We start from the raw sequence: 18627 nt of genomic DNA, 5'->3' as shown, positions 1-18627 counted from the left end.
CAGCCAAGCAGGAAGACACAGAGTTGTCTGAAAGAGAAAGAGAGCTAGCTACAGAGTGGGACTAAGCTCTACAGAGAGTTTTGGGGTAAGAACTGAAACAAACTCCCCAAGCCCCTCTGAGATCTCCTAGAGAGGAGGAGGAGATGGACTCCTATTTGAGAGGAGTCTTGGAGTGCAGCATGCACCAGAGAGAGGAGCTAAGAAGCTCAAGATATCCCGGAGCTGGACCAGGACAGCCAGATGGAATGCGGAGGGGGTGGCCTTGCCCCCCCTGCTTGCTGCTGCTGGCAGCAGCTGAGACAGAGCACAGGAGCTCTGATAGAACTCTTGAGGCAAAGGCTCTCAACTGAAAGCTGCCCAAGACATTCTGACTCAGGGGTGATTCCACTGAGGAAAGGGACCATCATGAAGATGCCCCTGCACTTCGTGATATGACGTGGTGACGCGAGCTTGTCCCTGATATCAAGTCCATGGAAGAGAGGGGGGAGAGGAGACCCCCTTGTGTGTAATGGAAGGAGATCCAGCTACAGCAGTCCAGCTACTGCTGCTACATAGAAGAGAGGCTGCTGCCCTGAGAGTGGAAAGGATCTTTCCTTTTCCCTTCTGGACTTTTATTGGAGGGAGAAGAGATTGATCCATTAAAAATACTGATTTATCATAGGAGGGATAGTTAAGATTATGTATACGATGTATTGTAATATTTATTTGTACAGTGATTGTAATATAATTCCCTTTCTCCCCATATTGAGTCTTGTGTAGTGTCTGGAAAACCCACCTCACACTGGGGTGAGTTGTGGGAGGGGGGACTTGCACTCCAGAATTGGATTTTTGGGGCCTCAAACCACCACAAAAACCTTTTAATAAAAGTAACTATTCAAACAAACAAAAAGCTTGTGGTCATATTCATAAAAGATAATATTCAGATGATATTAAAATAGTAATAGAAGATAGTTGTTTAAAGATGCTCACTGCTACTACTTCCCTCTTTTACGCAGCCCAAGGCATACTTTATTATATTAAATCTTGTCAAGTCCAAATGGAAAGATACTGCTAACAAATATATGCAATTCTTTGATTGCAAATAATATTTTCTTGGTCAGGAAGTCTGCAAATCCATATCCATATTGCTGCCTGTCCTTACAGACCAGACTCTCAGATGGCATAAAATTTTTTCACCACCTTCACCTCAAAGGAACAAGCCCAGATTACTTCCAGGGAGGATCTGGACTCTCATTTATTGTGACTATCTGTCTCTTCTAGTGCTTTATTACTCTCTGCATGGATGAGCAGATTCACTGGGCAGCTCTGTCTGGGAGGATAAATACACTTGTATCCAATGTCTCTGAGGAAGGGTGGGTGTTTTTCTGGACACCTGCTCCCAGAGACTGGATTAGTTTACGGAGGAGTCTTCTCGTTCTCATTTAGGGAACAGTTAATTCTTGCATCATAATGCAAGTGTTTTGGAAATTCAGCACTGAAATCTTTCAGGTTCTGTGCCTCTGTTGGGGTCAAAATGGCTCAAGGTAAACCTTACACTGATTTAAAATAACTTGGAAGACACTAACTCTGAGTATGCAGGACAACAATCAACTATTCCCTCCCCGGGTATAGGGAGAAATTTCAACCTAAAAAGTTTTAGGTTTTGCATGCATCCCTCACATGTGAGTGTAAATCCTTACATTCATCTCTAAAATGTCTGAAAATGGTCACTGGATAACTAATCAGATCTGGTACCACATTTCATGTGTTATAACTGACACACACAAAAAAAAAAAAAACCAAACTTGGTGTCCCACTCTTCTGTACATCAAAACTAGGAGGATGTGAAAAACAAACTGGGTGAGACTCCTCTGAAAGAAGTGTTAGCGATCAGCCAAACATGAACTAATTATAGGCAAATTGGAAAGCCCATATGTGAGCCCAGGAACACACTAGACCTACTGCCAAGAGAAAGTCCTATCAGATTCCTAAGAACACACCCTTTCTCAAGCAGAAAAAAAGAAAAAAAAATCAATACCACAGATTTGATTCAAAGCAAAAATTCAAGAAAATCTACTGCGAGCAGAGGCAAATAGATATTTAGCCCAAAAGCCAAAAGTTGGACAAGGCAGATTACTGATCTTCCCCTTTGTAATCTAGCTTGGTTTCTACATTCCTATAAACAGGAAGCTGTAAGCTGTACAGGTGATTCTACCAAGATGTAAGTCTGAAAAAGATCTCTGTTAGACACAGTTGAATATGTTGTTTTTTTCCACACCAATGATATGTCTGATTTTCAACTGAATATTACTTCTTGAAATGGGTTATAAAGTAAAAAAAAATGACAAATATGCTAGTTTCTCATGTAAAGGAAGAAAAGTATTTCTTACTCTGTTTTCCTATTATCATTCTTGCTTAAAGGTCAGCTGTTGTTGGAACATTATGCATGAAGAAGTTAGGTAAAAGTTTGAGGTTTTTCTGTTTCCTCATTTTAAATTGGGATAAATTACTTTCTTTAAAAAAAAAGATTGTTTAATAATTCAGTTTGTATTGAAAAAAATCAGTTGCCAATCTAATACAGTTTCTGACAAACTCAAGCAGGCAGATTAACTGCACTGAAAAGATTTCTCCTCATACATTAAACTTTCTAAATATTTCTGGTACGGCAATCCTCAAAAATCCCTACTTTTGCATTATGAACTTTTATCCATATGTTCTGAAAGTTAGATACACTTTAGGAAGGAAGGTCTTCTTGAACTGCTATGTTAAACACTGTATAATGAGACAAAAAATATTTGGGTTGGGTTTTATTGCAGAGGTAACATTAATATTCTTAGTTCTTGGGGGGGGAAGGGTGAAAGAAATGATCATTTTTATAAATTATTTCTTGATATTTAAAGTGTGATTTATGAAAAGACAGAATGATGGATTTTATCATATTACAGATGTAATCCATAGAGTTCTGGAATATCATATTTATCAGCAAAGATTTCAGAGCATTACCATTACATCCAAGTCAGTTCTGACAGAGCAATACATCCATGTTTTCTGCATGTTCTCTATGAATATGCACCCGTGTTTGGACAGGTATATGTGTATATGTGTCTACAAACACCTCTACACTTAAAAAAGGAAAGAAATGTATCAAATAGTGAGAAATATTCATGAAAAAGCAATAGCCAGTACATATGTTTCTCACTCTGACAACCTGGAGACCAATGGAGAAACTGGGTTTCTTCCCAGGTTTCTGCTTTGTTTTTTCTTCAGAGTACAGGATGGAGACCTGTCTCCTCTTACTCTAACAGGTAGCAGCAGATATCACACATCTCTGGTCACTGGGTCCCTAATGCTGATGAATCACAGCATAGTAATGCTGATACCCTCTATGGTTATCATGTCCTGAGCACAGCTGTGGGGAGAGGGAGCAATGCTGAAAGCCACAAAAATAGCCCATGCTACCTAAAATAGCTCTTTAGGAGTTATATGCTTCAAAACTTAAGTTTGACTGTCAATCTTAAAATTGCAAAATTCTTTATTTCAGGTCTTTTTAGGGCTAGAAGTGAGTCCTGGGTCTCTTTGGTATTATTCCCTTCCTGTCATAGCAACTATCCACTTCCATTTCTGTAGATCTGCAGACTACACAACTCCTACATAGATGGAATCTGACAGTTTTTCAGGACTCTTTCTTGGCCTTCTGGCACTAGGACTACTATATCTTTAGGGAGAAATATGAGTGTTTGTTCAGGAAAGGAAATAAATATGTTGCAGGTTAGACTGCAACAAAGAGGAGAAAAAGACAGATTGAAACTGCTCAAAAGTTTGGGTGTTGAATGAAATTTCTGGAGAAGAGAGTATTAGGCAAATAAACAAGTTGAAACTAGTATATTTATTGCATATTTAACCAGAAAGACCTTACCTACTTGACTTATTAGGGATAGATGACAACACACGTTAGAAATGTTAGAGATGTGTATCAATCAAAGAACAGTGGAAATTTTCCACTGTTTTGTCTTTCTGTGTTACAGCAAGAGACAACAGAAAAATGAGCCAATCAATCACAGCTTATACACTCAGATTCCTAAGGCTTGCAGGATGCTCTGTAATTTGTGATTTGACCTCTTGGTACCTTCCTCTTGTTGAGGTTCTCACAGAAAAAAAATTATGTGCCAATGAACAGGGACACAAGATTCATCTTGTTTGACTGGCTAGGTCACAATGACAATTTGGGTTAGTCTATAGCCATATGTGATGGCTGGGAAAGATATAGTGAGATTCTGTGAAACTACTTCTTACAGGCATCACCCAGAAAGACACAAAACACACCTAGGTCTATCAGACAGAGTATTGGGTGATCCATTATACAGCAGCAAACACAACAACATAAATACCTTGGATTAAAGAAAACAAAAACCAATCTGAGTAGCAACCGATAACACCCTACATTGCAATTGTGCCCACTGCACTGCTGCAGTGTAGGCAACCCTTTTGGTGCTATAAAACTAGTGCCATAATTTCTACACTGCTGCCACTTGGCTGGTAGAAAATAAATGGTCAAATTCAGCAACCAGAACAGACTGACCTTGGGCCTGGCTAGTTCTTAGCTCCTCAATGAGTGTGTTGAGCTTCCTGGATGGTGCTGGTTTGTCCTCTGGGAGATGAATGTGCTGAAAAGTGCTACAATGTCCTCTGGGAGACAAATCAATGCACTTGCTGCTGGCCCAGGATCAAGAGTTGGGAGAACATGTTCATGCACCTGTTCGCCTAGCATCCTCTGCAGCTGCCTCTTCTACTAGCTCATTATTGTCACTCCAGCAACAATTTGCTATCCCCAGCATGGACAGCATGGAGCTGTGGCTCCTTGGGTACCAGCCTCTTGCCAGGGAAACTTAGAGGCACTCTAAAGCTATGGTTCACTGCTAACAATAACTTTCACAGTGTAGCCTGAGACCCAGATTGCTAGAGATGTTTGCTTACACATTAGGAAGGCAGCAGGGGGAATCACAAGGAGATATCTGCTCTTCCTATCTGACCACCTTTGCTCTTCCTATCAGGTCATAAATTTATATACTGGATACAACTGTATGTAACAAGGAGTCCTGCTGCATCCACCAGCAATGCACTGCCCTCACGCACACACACAGTCACCTCACTCGCTGCTCTGTTATTTACTTCAGATTTATGGTCTGCTGGCAATCCACATGGACTGGGATTGAAAACGTAGCACAGAGTGAATCAATTATAGAGCCCTAGATTGATAGGCCACCTACTGTATTTAAAAATAATTGAACTGTGAAATGATTAAGTAAACTGAGAATTTCTGTAAGTTTGAGAGTTAGGTAACTATAAATGGCAATTTTGTAAGAACAAAAGTATATTAAGCAGCAATGGCAAGAATTAATGTTAAATTTCTGGTACTTCAGAGGTCTGTTTTTAATTTCAGTATGTATGAGCTCTCATCAAACTGATGAATCCAAACCAGATATGAATCTTCAAGAAGAAAGAGTTAAAATAGTATCAAATAAAACTAAGTAAGAAATATTGGGGAAATAAGCATTAATGGGAAATTGCCAATACTATGGAAAATATTTGTGCTAAAATAGTTGTTTGACAAATATGGAGACATATATGGAGAAATATATTCAGTGTATTATTTTTAGAAAGACTTTTTAATAATACAAGGTGGGGCAAGGAAGATAATTCATACAATGGCCTTTCCTGAAATCAGTAATTCTGGTCACATTAAGAAGAAAAATTACAATAGCATTTTAAGCAGAAAAAAAAAAAATTAGCAAAGCTCAGATGATATTTAACTGTAACAAAAGACTGAGTAGTGAAGGCACAAATATACTCTGCCAGAAAAGTGAATACACAGTCAATATTATCACAGATCTAAGTATTTTGTTCTCCTTTGTATTTCACCAGATAAAATAAATGACATTTCTAACTCTCAGACACATTTACTATGCAGTGAGGGCTATGGAAGAAATCTCCCAAATGTTACCTTAAAAAAAACAGGTAATTACACTTCCTTGAAAACAACAAAACCCTGGTCATTAATGAGAGACACTCTAGCATCTCAGAGACATGGAAAATGGAAAATACAGAAAAATCTTATCAGGGTATCTATTAGACAAAGTGTTTGTATTCAGTAATGTCAACAACAGGCTTCCCATCTGCCTCAGGAGGAAGAGAAAATTAGTAAAATTAATTTTGTCAAGACAGAGTTACTCTCCAGTTCCCTCTGCTGTCACTGTGGAGAGACAGACTGCAACAGGATACATGTGGTTCCCCAGCCACTTGCCCCAGTATCCTGTGCTGGTGCTAAGGATATCTCATGGACACAGCAAAGGCAATAGATGTCCTTCTGATCCCCCCACTCTTGTACCCTCTGCCTCCCAAACACCGTTCATCACTTGGCCCAGTGCAGATGGCCCCCTGTCTCCTGATAAGCCTCCTCATCTTATGAAGCTTTTTTAACAGCATCTCTAACCAAAGAGTCACCACTTGACAGTATCACAAGAGTCTTGTTGACCAGCTTGAGAACAGAGCTAGCCAAAGCTCAGAGCGTTGTATTTACTGGAAACAGTAATATTTTGAACAAAGCGTACTTAAGTGAGTTACAGAAGTAACAATGGTGTGGCATAGATTTCCATTAAAGTGACCTGAACAGTCTGTCCTTTCAAAAAAGTATCTGTTTTCTTTTTTCATGTTTACATCAATCTAATGGAGTTTTGCAACATCAATAGTGGGAGCTCACTGGAATTCATATGATACCCTATTATGTTTATTTTATAGTTAAATTATCAGAAGACTTTATTAATAATGATTTGCCATCTTCTTTTCAGGTTCAAAATATCTTCTGCCTCAGTTGTCTTGACAGCTTGTGTGATAATCAAAGCTTTTTCCTAAGAAAAACCTTTTCTGGGATAGTTTCCTAATAACCTGTTAAAACTTAATTTATCCTGTCAAGTAATCATTCACAGAAGTCGGATCATGAAGTCAATGTGACTATGGGCATGATCAAGGGGAGCAGTGATGATCACATCTGGGCCACATCTCCTGAATTATTTGAAAGAGCCTGACATTTGTTATGTAGAACCTTTTCATTGGCTACCAGGGTCAGCAGGAGCTGAAGGGCTTCAGCAGCTTTAGAGGCACTCAGCATCTCCCAGGATCAGCCCTCCCAGCTCCAGAAGGAGTCAGTTATCTCTTGATGTACCTGAAAGAGGTTCTTTAACCCTCCTTTACTACAAAATCGTAAAAGTGCAGTAGATTGTGAAAAAATCTGTCATAAGCAGTATGTCATGTAGAATAGTGTAAATTGACTAGTTTTGGGGGGAAAAAACCAACAAAATATCTAGCAAGAGAACACCCAGGAGAATGGATTGCTACACTAACTTCATAAACCCACTGTGCAGCCTGTGAATTGTCTGTACAGTTCCCTGACATGGTGTTATTTTAAAAAAACAGGAGTAAGTCCTCATAGTCATTTGCACAGTTTTTATGTTATCATTAGAATATACCTTTGGAGCAGAAATCTCACTGTGAAAGCACATAGCACTATTCTATAATAATTTTTTATTGTTTTCATCTGCAGTGCATTTTTTACCATATATTACATATGATTTTTTTCCCCATCAATGCATAACAATGGTAATGGATGATCTGTACAGTACAACCAACAGCCCATGCAAAATTTCATAGAAGCAGTTTTTGGTGTGCATTGGAGGAAGAATGGAGGCATCACAGATGTCAGAACGTGATTAGTCTTCATTTTATCTCCTAAAAAAATTCAAATACCCTTTCTGTCTAGCATGATAATTTGTTTAGTGTAATGTGCATTTGATAATGATAACAAGGGAGAAAGGCTTAACCGAAGGTACTGTACTTTGCACTCAAATGAATTGTCTATTTAAACTGTGCATGTATAAACTGAGAATTTAAACTCTCAGTCCCAGTGAACTGCTCCTCTGATACTGTGTTTGTATTAGAGGAAAGCTTTTTGGACACCCTTAGGAAACTAATCCCCAGGAGGGCTGAAATTCAGAAGAGGCTAACAAGTCTGCACCTTTGATCCACTCTCCATACAGCAAAGCCAGACAGGATTATGCCAAAGCCTTTAACCAAAATACTTGGGCAATTTTAAACCCAGAACTATCTGCAATCTTTAGAATCCTGAATATTTTTCAGGATTTTTTTGTAATATTTCTAACTTTTACCTCTTTCACATGCAAGTAAGTTTTCAGGAATGGCAGAAGTAAATGTCACTGAAAACCTGTGTAGTCTTCATGCTCTGTCATGTAGCAAACACTGCTGAATTATGTCAAAATAAGGGTTAATTTAAGGAAAAGAAGCACTCTTACCTTTGCTTCTTTCCCTAAAATTATTGATTTACTGCAAATTTTAAAGATTAAAACCAGTGATTTGTACATATACTGCTTAAAATCATTTTTCAAGGCAAGGGAATTTATGCATCCAAAAATGCCTTGAAAAATCTGTCTCAATTAATTTCATTTCTGAAAATTAGATTCACTCACATAGTTGCAGACTACAATGGATAATTTGCTATTTATTGACAGTCAGATCAGTGTCTGCACAATAGTATTGAAATTATACCTACTGAAGAGCAGGTTAATGCAGCAGAGTAACTCACCTGTGGTAAGATTAGAAACACTGCTAATTACCAGAACTATGTTTTGACTAGCAGCAATACAGGAATCTTTTGAAAAAAACCTGTCTTTCTAGTGTGAGAGACCACTATGTCATTTCATTTCATTTGAAGAGGTTTTAAAAGACAGTCTTTGTTCTGAGTAGCTGGTGACAGTACTGCAGAATTTCACAAGATGACTGTGATAAATGCAGCAGCAAAGGCAAAGACTGATTAATAGACAAGGAACCTCGGCACTTATTATTACTGTTCTTCCAAGAAGTAGGATTACCTTAAATCAATTTCATATTTCAAGGGGTTTTAGTCAGCATTCAAAAAATTATATTTAGAATGTAACAGATCAAAATCTACAGACACTGCCCTGGAGATTCTGGTTAATGTTATGGAAATTGGCTGTGAATGTCTAAAGGAATATGTTTTAAGTTCTCACTGTCACTATAGAAATGAAAAGTCAAGCCTAACTTAGCACTTCAACTTCCCGTCATAATTATTTTTTCTTGTCCAGATTTAAGTATCTGTGATTTGGCTTTTCTGAGGGGATCAGAAGATTTTTTTTGAACAGTCATCCCTTGAGATGGATTTTTCAGGTTCTCAGAAAAACCCTCCACAGCTCCCAGGAACCATGTCATTCAGGTAGCCAAGGGAGCCGACCTGATGTCCATTTCATATTTTACTACTGAAGTTCTGCTATAAGATCAGTCTCGTTTGAAGCCAGTCCTAAGTGATTTTGCTTTTCTGTGCAGGTCAATGGATAACTAAATGTCTGTGAAATGGTACCATGGCAGCAAGGTAGTACTCCTGTATTTCCTTTAATGACAGTTTTTGTTTTTCGCTGCCACTCTACCCCATTAATCCTATTCTGAGAACTGAAAAAACGAGGTTTCATATATCCATGTAATGGGTTGCATGTGTTTTCAAGGTCTCTTCTGTATCCAAGTCTGTCTAGCTCTTGAAGAACCATTACCAAAGTTCCAGAATTCTTTCTCATCATGGTATAAAGCACTTTATATTTCAATGAATTCCTAATAAGGTTTGCCCTCCGCCTTTCATATGCCACCCCAATGTCCAGTGTTCCCATGCAATGTCTGCTGAGTAACAGAGCACGAAGTCAACTTGCTCTGCATTTTCAAGTTGTAACAGGGAAAAACAGATGCACATTAGATCTTACTCCTGTTGGAGTACAAAGGAAGTGGAATTTATTCTACTGAGATGATAGCGCTAGTAGGAAAACCCATGTTTCTTCTCTGAAGGAAACAAGCCCATTTTCAGCACATAGCTCAGAGCCTGTGCTCTGCCTCACTGCCTATCCAGCCCAGGACTGAGCCCAGACTTTGGACCAGTGTGGGCCAGGCTGGATGACCTAGAGTTGTTCTGCTCAAACTCACTTGAAATCTCTGTTGGGAGACCTTACTCTAATGGCACTGCGGGCCAGCAGCACCCTGCTTCAGAGCTTCCTGCCGTTCCTGGGGGCAGCTTGAAGGAGCCTCAGAGCAATGCTGCTATCAAGCCTTCCCCTTCCATCAACAGCTGATCCTTCACTCCATAAACATCTGCAAAGTAATCTCAGAGTGTGGTGGAAAAGAGGTTTGTGCCACAGATGTGCATGCAGTGTGAGGTGGGATTTGCCAGGCATCTTTGGCTTAGATGAAACACCAGTATCCTTTCCTTCTGTGCAGGCCGTCTCCATGCTTCCTTTTACCCTCTGTTCTGAAGTTTTTCAAGGCTTTTACTTCCTCCTCACCCTTTAATTTTATATGAGTAGGGGATTTTTGGTAGTAAGTCTTTGACCCTTGTTTATGTGAGCATACCAGTCATGTTTACCTCTGAAAGCCCCGCCTGGACTTGTTTAGAGGAATAAGTAACAAATCAGATAAAGTCTGTGTGACAGGGCAAAAGAGAGTAAATCACTTTAAGAACATAAATCAGCCTCCTACAGCTTGTCCTTGCAGAGGTTAAAGACAAAGTGACAAGCAAAGAGGACAAAGATCAAGTAATAGAATAGCTAAGCTGTCTTGCAAGGAGTTTATAATCTTTTGGTAATTAATCACCAATAGGGAGGTTTGATATGCAAACACCTGCAAAAAGTACTATTCCTCAACCTTTTGCCCAAACAGAACAAAATACAGAAGTATCTCAGCTCTGGGAAAATGGGCAGCTGTCTTGATTACAACATATCAATTGGGATAATTCAGATGAAAGTTTTTACATTGATAGGTTTTTAGCTGTGAATAATAGGAGATGGGAAACTTGGAGCTTCTTTTGCCCCTTCTTGTTTGTTTGTTTGTTTGTTTTTATTGTTGTTGTTGTTTAACTATTCTCATATGGAAATTCTAATTATTCTACAAAAGAGTACTTACCATCCATTAATGTACTTTCCTGGCATAAAAAATTTGCAGAAGGAAAACAGTTCATCATGAATAAGGAAACACTAATTTTAGGTGCTCAGTTAGGACAGGTTGCCTAGGCATATCCCAGCCAGGAATGAAACATTGCCCTTGATCCTGGCACATGGCATAGTCATTTTATGCTCCATCAACCTAAAACAGACTTCAAACTTAATTCATCCAACTTCAAAGAAGCACTGCAGGCTTTGCAGTGTTTCCATTTCAGCTTCCATGATGCAAGACCCCCAGCTAATGACAGTGTAGGGGACCCTGGCAGGAGTCTGCAGCACACACTAGCTACTCCAAGCATAGGTTGTGCCAGCTTTCTCCAGCATAGGCATGAGCAGACTGGTGATCAGAAAACCATGTAACTTGCTCTTTTGGTCACCACTGAGCACCAGACACTGTCATTCTCAGGCAGAGACAGCTACAGGCTAGAACTGAGTGTCCTCAGTTCTCAGGGTTGTCCCTGAGGCTGTAGACAGTGCTGCACGTCCAATGTGCTATGGGCATTGTCACATACACATGATATACTCAGCCCTTTATCACCACCCAACTGAACCATTCCTTAATTTATTTAATTTAGTTTTCTATGCAACTGGTAATTTATTCTAACATTCATCAGCTTTGTAGGATTTCCAGATGTGACTGTTGCTAAAACCTACCAAAGCCACCACTCCTCCATGAAACATTTGTGTCCTCTGCTGGAAGGACAAGAAATGCTCCGTCTGTGGGGAATGAAGGTTGCTGCAGCAGGGAAAGGACAGCAGCAGGGAGAGGGGAATCTTGAGCTTCCTCCAAAATCATAAGATTGTACTCCAGGCTTTCCCTGGAAAAGTCCTGAGGGAGTCCAAGACGCAGGGTTTTGCCAGTCATAATCAACTTCACCTTACACACTTGGGTGCTCAGCTTAGCTGGTCACCCAGAAAAGATACAGTGCTCTTTCAGATCATATGATAGCTGGTGCATTCTCTTTTCTCAGCAACTTTGGTCCTGTGCCAGCAGAACGAGAGTGTTCTTTGTTAAATACAACCCTGGTTTTCTGTAACTCCTTCTTTTCCTGTGTATATCAAAGTCCAGTGGTAGCCTCGCCTACTGTTGCGGTGTGGACACACACCCACACATGTTACATTCTAGACCAAGAGAAGTGAAGTACCCTTTCCAAGCAGGAAGATTATGTTATTGCAGGATCCTGGGAACAAGATTTCATGTCAGTTAAGGACACCTCATTGTTCAATGAGAAAAATAGGGGCTGTTGATAGTCCACTACATAGAGTTAGAGGGTCAATTTGCAGTAAGCCAATTCATGAAGGACATTAATTCCATCTAATTAATTTCCAAGGAGGATTTATGACTGGGGAAATATAGGAGTCTTTAAATTTCTCAGTTTGCACCTAGGAATGGATTTTTAAAAAGCAATAATCTGAGAATGACCAAGAAACATACTTGCCAAAATCAAAGCAATGGTTTTAAATAACAGCCACCCAGAAAAAGAGAGATTTGAGACCATGAATTCAAATTATCTACTGAGCAAAATTAGGTCGAAGTATTATGACCAACAAAGTAAATCCAGCCTTGCAGGCAACAAACTAACTGCTTTAAAAAGGAGCGCATTCTCAAAACTCAAGTAAAATTAAGGTATCATCTAAAATAAGATGTGGAAAGAAATTTTAACATATGACTGACAAATCTGGACAAAGTAAGGCAGGAGATCTGGAATTTCATTTTGAGATGAACTAAAAAAGAGGGGGAAGTATGAATCTGTGGTGCTTTATAGCCACAAAAATAGTGTTTAACCCCTTTACAGAAGCAAAAAAAGCTTTTTCACAAGTTCTTTCTCTTTCAAAATTCGCCTTCAGTGTACCTTGAAAATCTCAATTTCTACTTGAAAATCAGTAGTGAGGGTTTTATGACAAAAGAATTGAAGAAGTGAAATTTGATTGAGTAGAAAATATATGTTTCAAGATGCTTTGGTTTTGGGTTTTTTTTAATATTAGGGAAAACTTTAAGTTTTGATATACACTGTTCATTCAATACAATTTAAAAAGCTTAGTGCTGCACTTGTGACAACTAAGTCATTCCCCATTCTGCAAACAAGGAAGATCAGGCTTGACATTTCTGGCATTTCTAGACTGACAGGTAGAACACAAACATGCTTTAAGTAAATGTTTTCTTCCATGCAACATAAATGAGTGAAAAAAGGCACTATCGCCTTTTCCCCAGAGATCGCATATAAAACCTGACAAATAAAGTCATAGCTTATTACTCTGCACAGACCTTCAGAGAGTTTAAATCCACCACTGAAGCTCAAAAGCAAACCATTTTGGACATCAGGGTGCTAGCCTGGATTGTCAGCTGGTGCCCACACCAAGTGCCTAGGGGCCCTGCTGATGTTGGTCCTTCAGACCTCAGGGTGTGAGAAGGGCTGGCTCTGCCCAGCACCTCAGGCAAGCTGGAGAGGGTCCTGGTTTCTGAAACCTCACTGAAATCCTGCCTGTCTCCCTGATCATTTGTATGGTGCTCATTGGCACATCCTCTTGAACCCTCAGTCATTTACTTGTCCCCAAGTCTCAGACTAATTTAGCCCTTACATTGAGCCTCTGAGTAATTAAACAACACTTTCTTTTCCTTTCTGGTTCCCCCTTGTGTCTTCAGACTTCAGTGCATCTTCCACAGTACATCACTGTAGAAATCTCTGGCTTCCCTACACTCTGTGTCATACAGAAACACACATGCTCTCTTAGGAGATAAATAAGATGGGCTGTATTTATCATTGCCTGCACTCTGCCCTGCACTTTTTCCTCCTCTTCCTCCCATGTCAATGCTCCAGGGGTCCCGGGGGGGCTTATACTGATCATTCCCCACCACTGTGAGAAATACCTTCACATTCAGCATATTCCTCCTCCATCTAATAGGCGGATTCCCCAAGGTAATCTTGGTATTAACTGGAGCCATGCTAGCCTGTTTGTATGTTGCAGATAAATTGTTCTTGGAGGCCCATCTACTTACTACTTACCACCACATCTAGCAACCAGGCTCTCCTCTGCTGATATATTGCTAAATTTGCTGTTTGTTTCCTTGTCACTTTTGAAACTGGGGGGTTTTTTTATTCCTAAAATCCCAAATGTCTGTAGTGTTCAAAGCAGTTGAGTCTAGACAATAGTCTGGCTTGAATTTTCCAATTTTATCTCCATCCTTTGTCCAGGCTCAAGCATTAGGGTTTAAGTAGTGATGTGGTATAAATCCAGATGACTTATGCTTTTTCTTTTTTTTTTTTTTCCCAAGTAATAGCCTATCTGGGAATAGATAAAATGAAATAAATTTTATTTTCCTTAAAAAGATGATAAGAGTGGTAATAGCAAGTTAAAGAAAATGAAAAGCACTGTAGGCAGGATTTTCTTTGTAACACGTGGGAAAAAAATAGTAATGTGCAGTAGGAACCTATGCAAAGAGATTATAAAATATCATTTTTATAACTTGAAAACGTGAAATAAACAGGATTTTCCAAGAGAAAAGAAAAAGCAGAATCACATTATAAATTACTGAAGGACTTATTACTGTTAACTTTTTAAATAAGAGCAATTTGGAAAGTGTGGGTGAACATGACCTGATGGCGAATTTTTTTCTCTTTTTCTCCTGTATTGGTCTGCACAGAAACATGAGGTTGCAAACAAACCATCACAAGCAAAGACTTTAAAATCTCTGAGGACTCAGAATAAATACAGGAGCTTGATGGGAGCTGCAGTGTTTCAGAAAGAGCACTGACACTCTCATTCCGTTTCCTGGTTAGTTACATAGTCTACGTATTCCTTTTCCTACACCAAGGACTGCTAAAGTTTTCCTTGGGGAGGACCGTTTAACATCTGAGCCATGTCACTGGCTGCATGAAAAAACATCCCCTTGACCAGTTCTTGCAATACAGAACAGTTTGAAAATCTCAATGCAAAAGAGCTTTCTCTTGCTGCCTTCATAATTTCATTCCTAAAATGGCCAAGCACATGTTCTGGCTTCAGTACTGCTCAATTGCCAGGTACATTGATGTTGGAGAATAAAAGTGAGAGGGGTAAGATCATGCTTGTACCCGAAAACAAATGCACGAAGAAAACCCATGGAAGGGGGAGTAGGAGAGCAGCAGAAAGCATTGCCTCACCCAAAAGAAGGAGATGCTTAAGCACTACCTTGCACTTCTGCCAGTGTGTGCTTTAGAAATGCAGCTGAGCCCTGAAGAGTAGGAAATCCACGGAGAAAAATATCATGTAATCACTAGATTAATGGCTACCATGTACCCTTGCATGCACAAGGACATAAAAGGAACACACTTTTTGTCACCAAGCCTGGGATGCTGCCAACACACGTGTTTTCACAGAACATTTTCCTTTCGTAAATACATGTTGCCTGACGAATTATGTTTTCCTTCCCTAGAATAGATATATGCAGAAGTTGTCCAACATTCTTTATAAAATTTCACTGAATAAGAAATTTCAGCACCCTTACTAGGAGAAATGAGACTTTTCAAAAATACACTTGTGGGAAAAAATCTCCCTTTAAACTAGTTTCTGTTAAGAAATTACAGGTTTTCTACAGAAAATACAGAAATATCACGGCATGTCTTTTTTTCCATCACTTTTCCAGACATTCTTCTTTTATTTTATGTGGGGGGGTTTTGTTTGCTTTTGTTTTACAATGTTTTTGTTATGCCAGGACTAATGTAAGGGTTCTGTATAATGAACTTTTCTCAGCAGTAAGCAATCTCATACAGTGCCAAAACATTTTCTACTCCTCAACATTGAGCACATATCAATATTTCCTTTCCTTGTTAATGCCAAAAAACATGACTTTGTGGTAAATATGAATGTAACTGCAAAAATAGATCTATTCAAATGTTACCTGGATGTGTCATAGCTGATCACATTATTGGATAAATTTTTACTAATTGATAAGATAATTCTGTACTAATTATCAAGCCACATCTTAGAAAAAGTGAAGATACATCATGTAGGAATATATTAAGACATTATACTTGCCCTTCTGCATAGAAAGAAAAAATTATAACTATTTATATGGACATATACTGGCATTTTTAGGAAACTATCTTATGTCAAATGAAATAAGGTAAAAAGGAAAAACCTGAGGCTAAACTTCAACATTGAAAATAGTGAAGTCAAGAATCTAAAATCAGATAAAATTTCATCACTGGTTTATCAGCTCTGTAGTTTCAGCTGTTGAGTCCTAAAACCTCCATCTCTGAATGTATTGTTTCAAACACTTGGTTGTGGAAGCTAATATTTTCCACAGCAGAGGCTGTATTTCCCTGACTGAGATCAGTTTAACTGCAAACAGTTTGTGACATCATCTGCAAATGCAAAATACACCATAATGGGATACTCACAAGATATTATTTTATATGTGGCCCATACAATATCAAAAACCTTTAGATAACTCTTAGTAGGAGGGTGTAGGAGCAGGCAGAGCGAAAACAAGGCTAGTATTGTGATCTGGGTCGACACTGCAAAAGAAAGATATGCAGATTTAGAACTTGTTCTTGTCTCATCTTGATTCCAGCTGTAAATCCAGTTGGAATCTTTGCACTGACTTTGTGTTACATCAGTATTTAATTCTCTGATCAAACTCCATTTAAATATATATATACATTTGTATATATGCTTTCATAAATTTATTTGTATAAATATATATATGCTGCAAGGGAATAGAAAGAGAGATATATAAATGCACTCTACAAAATTAAATTATATTATAAACTACAGGAAGATAATAAATAAGCCTGCCTTTTTCCTACTTGAATTCTAAAATTTCAGAAAAGCACTCTACTTGTACTTCATTCTCTTTTCTTTTTTTTTTTAATATGTTCAGTGCTTACAGTACTGTTTTCATTATAGACTGGCAGTGTCTGGGAATTAAGCCCATTCTAGACACAGACAGATGTTATTTTATAGAGTGTCATGCAATGTAACGGTACCAGATTTTAGCACTTAGCCTGCCTCCCAATTACCCATTAACAGTTTGTGTAATTGGGGAGCAGAAAAGTACCTACTCTGCATTGCAGAAATTATTTCAGGATATCTGCTTCCCAAACTTCATGCGATGGGAGGCTTTCCCATGAGCAGTAACCATTGTTTTAAAAAAATATTTTGATCAAGCAAAGAGTAAATTGAAAAGCATTTGAGTATTTCTGCTGGGTAAAGTTCCCCTTCTTACCTTCCTCTCCAGTTCATAATGAAGCAGAAATCTTGCATAAAATCCTGTGTAAGTGTACCTGATACAAGGAAACAATCTGAGGACAAGCTTATGGAATATTCTAATGGCACAGTTTGCTGGTTGTTTGCATTGATTACTATTTTTTGTGGGGTTTTTAAGTAAAATTGGTGTATGTAGGCAACTGCCATGTCTATTCTCTCGTAAAGACTCCACACATCTGGAAACGCTCTCACACTGGGCACATCCTCTGTCAATGATACTAAAGCAAGCATCTGCTATGTGCCTCTTCAACAGCACACAAAAGGTTACTGAGTATCAGAGAATGATATGCAGTTATTGTTCTCTTGACACATTTTTGGATGCCACTTGGTGATGGTACATATAAATATGGATGGTTGTTTCTGAAAAGTTTTAACAGAGTCATAAACAAGTTTACAAGAGAAAGCTGTAAGCCTGGGGCCGTAATGGCTCATCCAATACGACGAGGAAAAATAGAATGATGCCAAGCTTGAGAGCCCATCTCCTGGGGAATAAAAGGCCAGACTCTCCAAGCACACCTTCAACAACAGGTCCTTATTTTAGGATTACATTTAGAGTGTTGAAATAGTGAATATCTTCTAGAAGAGTACTTTTCCAGTGAGCCTGAATTGCATGTTTGTTGCAATGCCCACTCCATGACCTGGGAAGTGATTATCCCTGGGACAGCTCAGTGCCCCGGGGACAGCTTCACCTTGGCAGCAACCACCTTTGCTGCAATTTGCAGGGTCTCCACAAGCAGCACTGGCCTCTTGACTCTCACTAATGGCTTTTGAGCAGCAACTTCATTGGAAACTGTCTCCTTCCACAGGTGGAATATGTGTATGCATGTGTATGCATGCACATATGCTTGTAATCAAATCTGAACCCTTTGTGAAGAAAGACATTTGCTGGGGAAGAAGTTTATTTTTCCTGTTTGGGTACTCCTGCAGTTTCTTAATTCTGGAAAAAAGTCAAAAGACAGTGCACAACAGGATCATCCTTCTTCGTTAGATATTTTTTGGGTTTTTTTCTAACTTGCTCATGTTTTTCCGTTTTTGGAGCATTGTTTGGCACTGATTAAAAAGAATTATCCAAGTATGAGCACAAAAAAAGCCTACCAAGGCTTGTACTCACCTGCTAGTAGTAGTGAGTAAAAATGAGTGTGCGAGGAGTATGAGCAATACTGGAGAGGCTCACCCTACTAGGTATCTACCTACACTCAACAGCATGCTGCATGATAGAGAATCTCCTCTGGGGAACTGAACCCCCAAAAGAACAGGCTGGAAGGTTGGAGGAAAGATTGGTTCACTAGGGTGAATAATTTGAGACGTGGAGCCGGGACGTTGCAATCCCTGCCATGGG

The sequence above is a fragment of the Manacus vitellinus genome, unplaced genomic scaffold (genome assembly GCF_001715985.3).
Source record: "Manacus vitellinus isolate BGI_N305 unplaced genomic scaffold, ASM171598v3 scaffold_8_pilon, whole genome shotgun sequence".
Classification (NCBI taxonomy): Eukaryota; Metazoa; Chordata; class Aves; order Passeriformes; family Pipridae; genus Manacus; species Manacus vitellinus.
The sequence above is the reverse complement of the archived record's forward strand: the minus strand, read 5'-3'. Positions refer to the sequence as shown.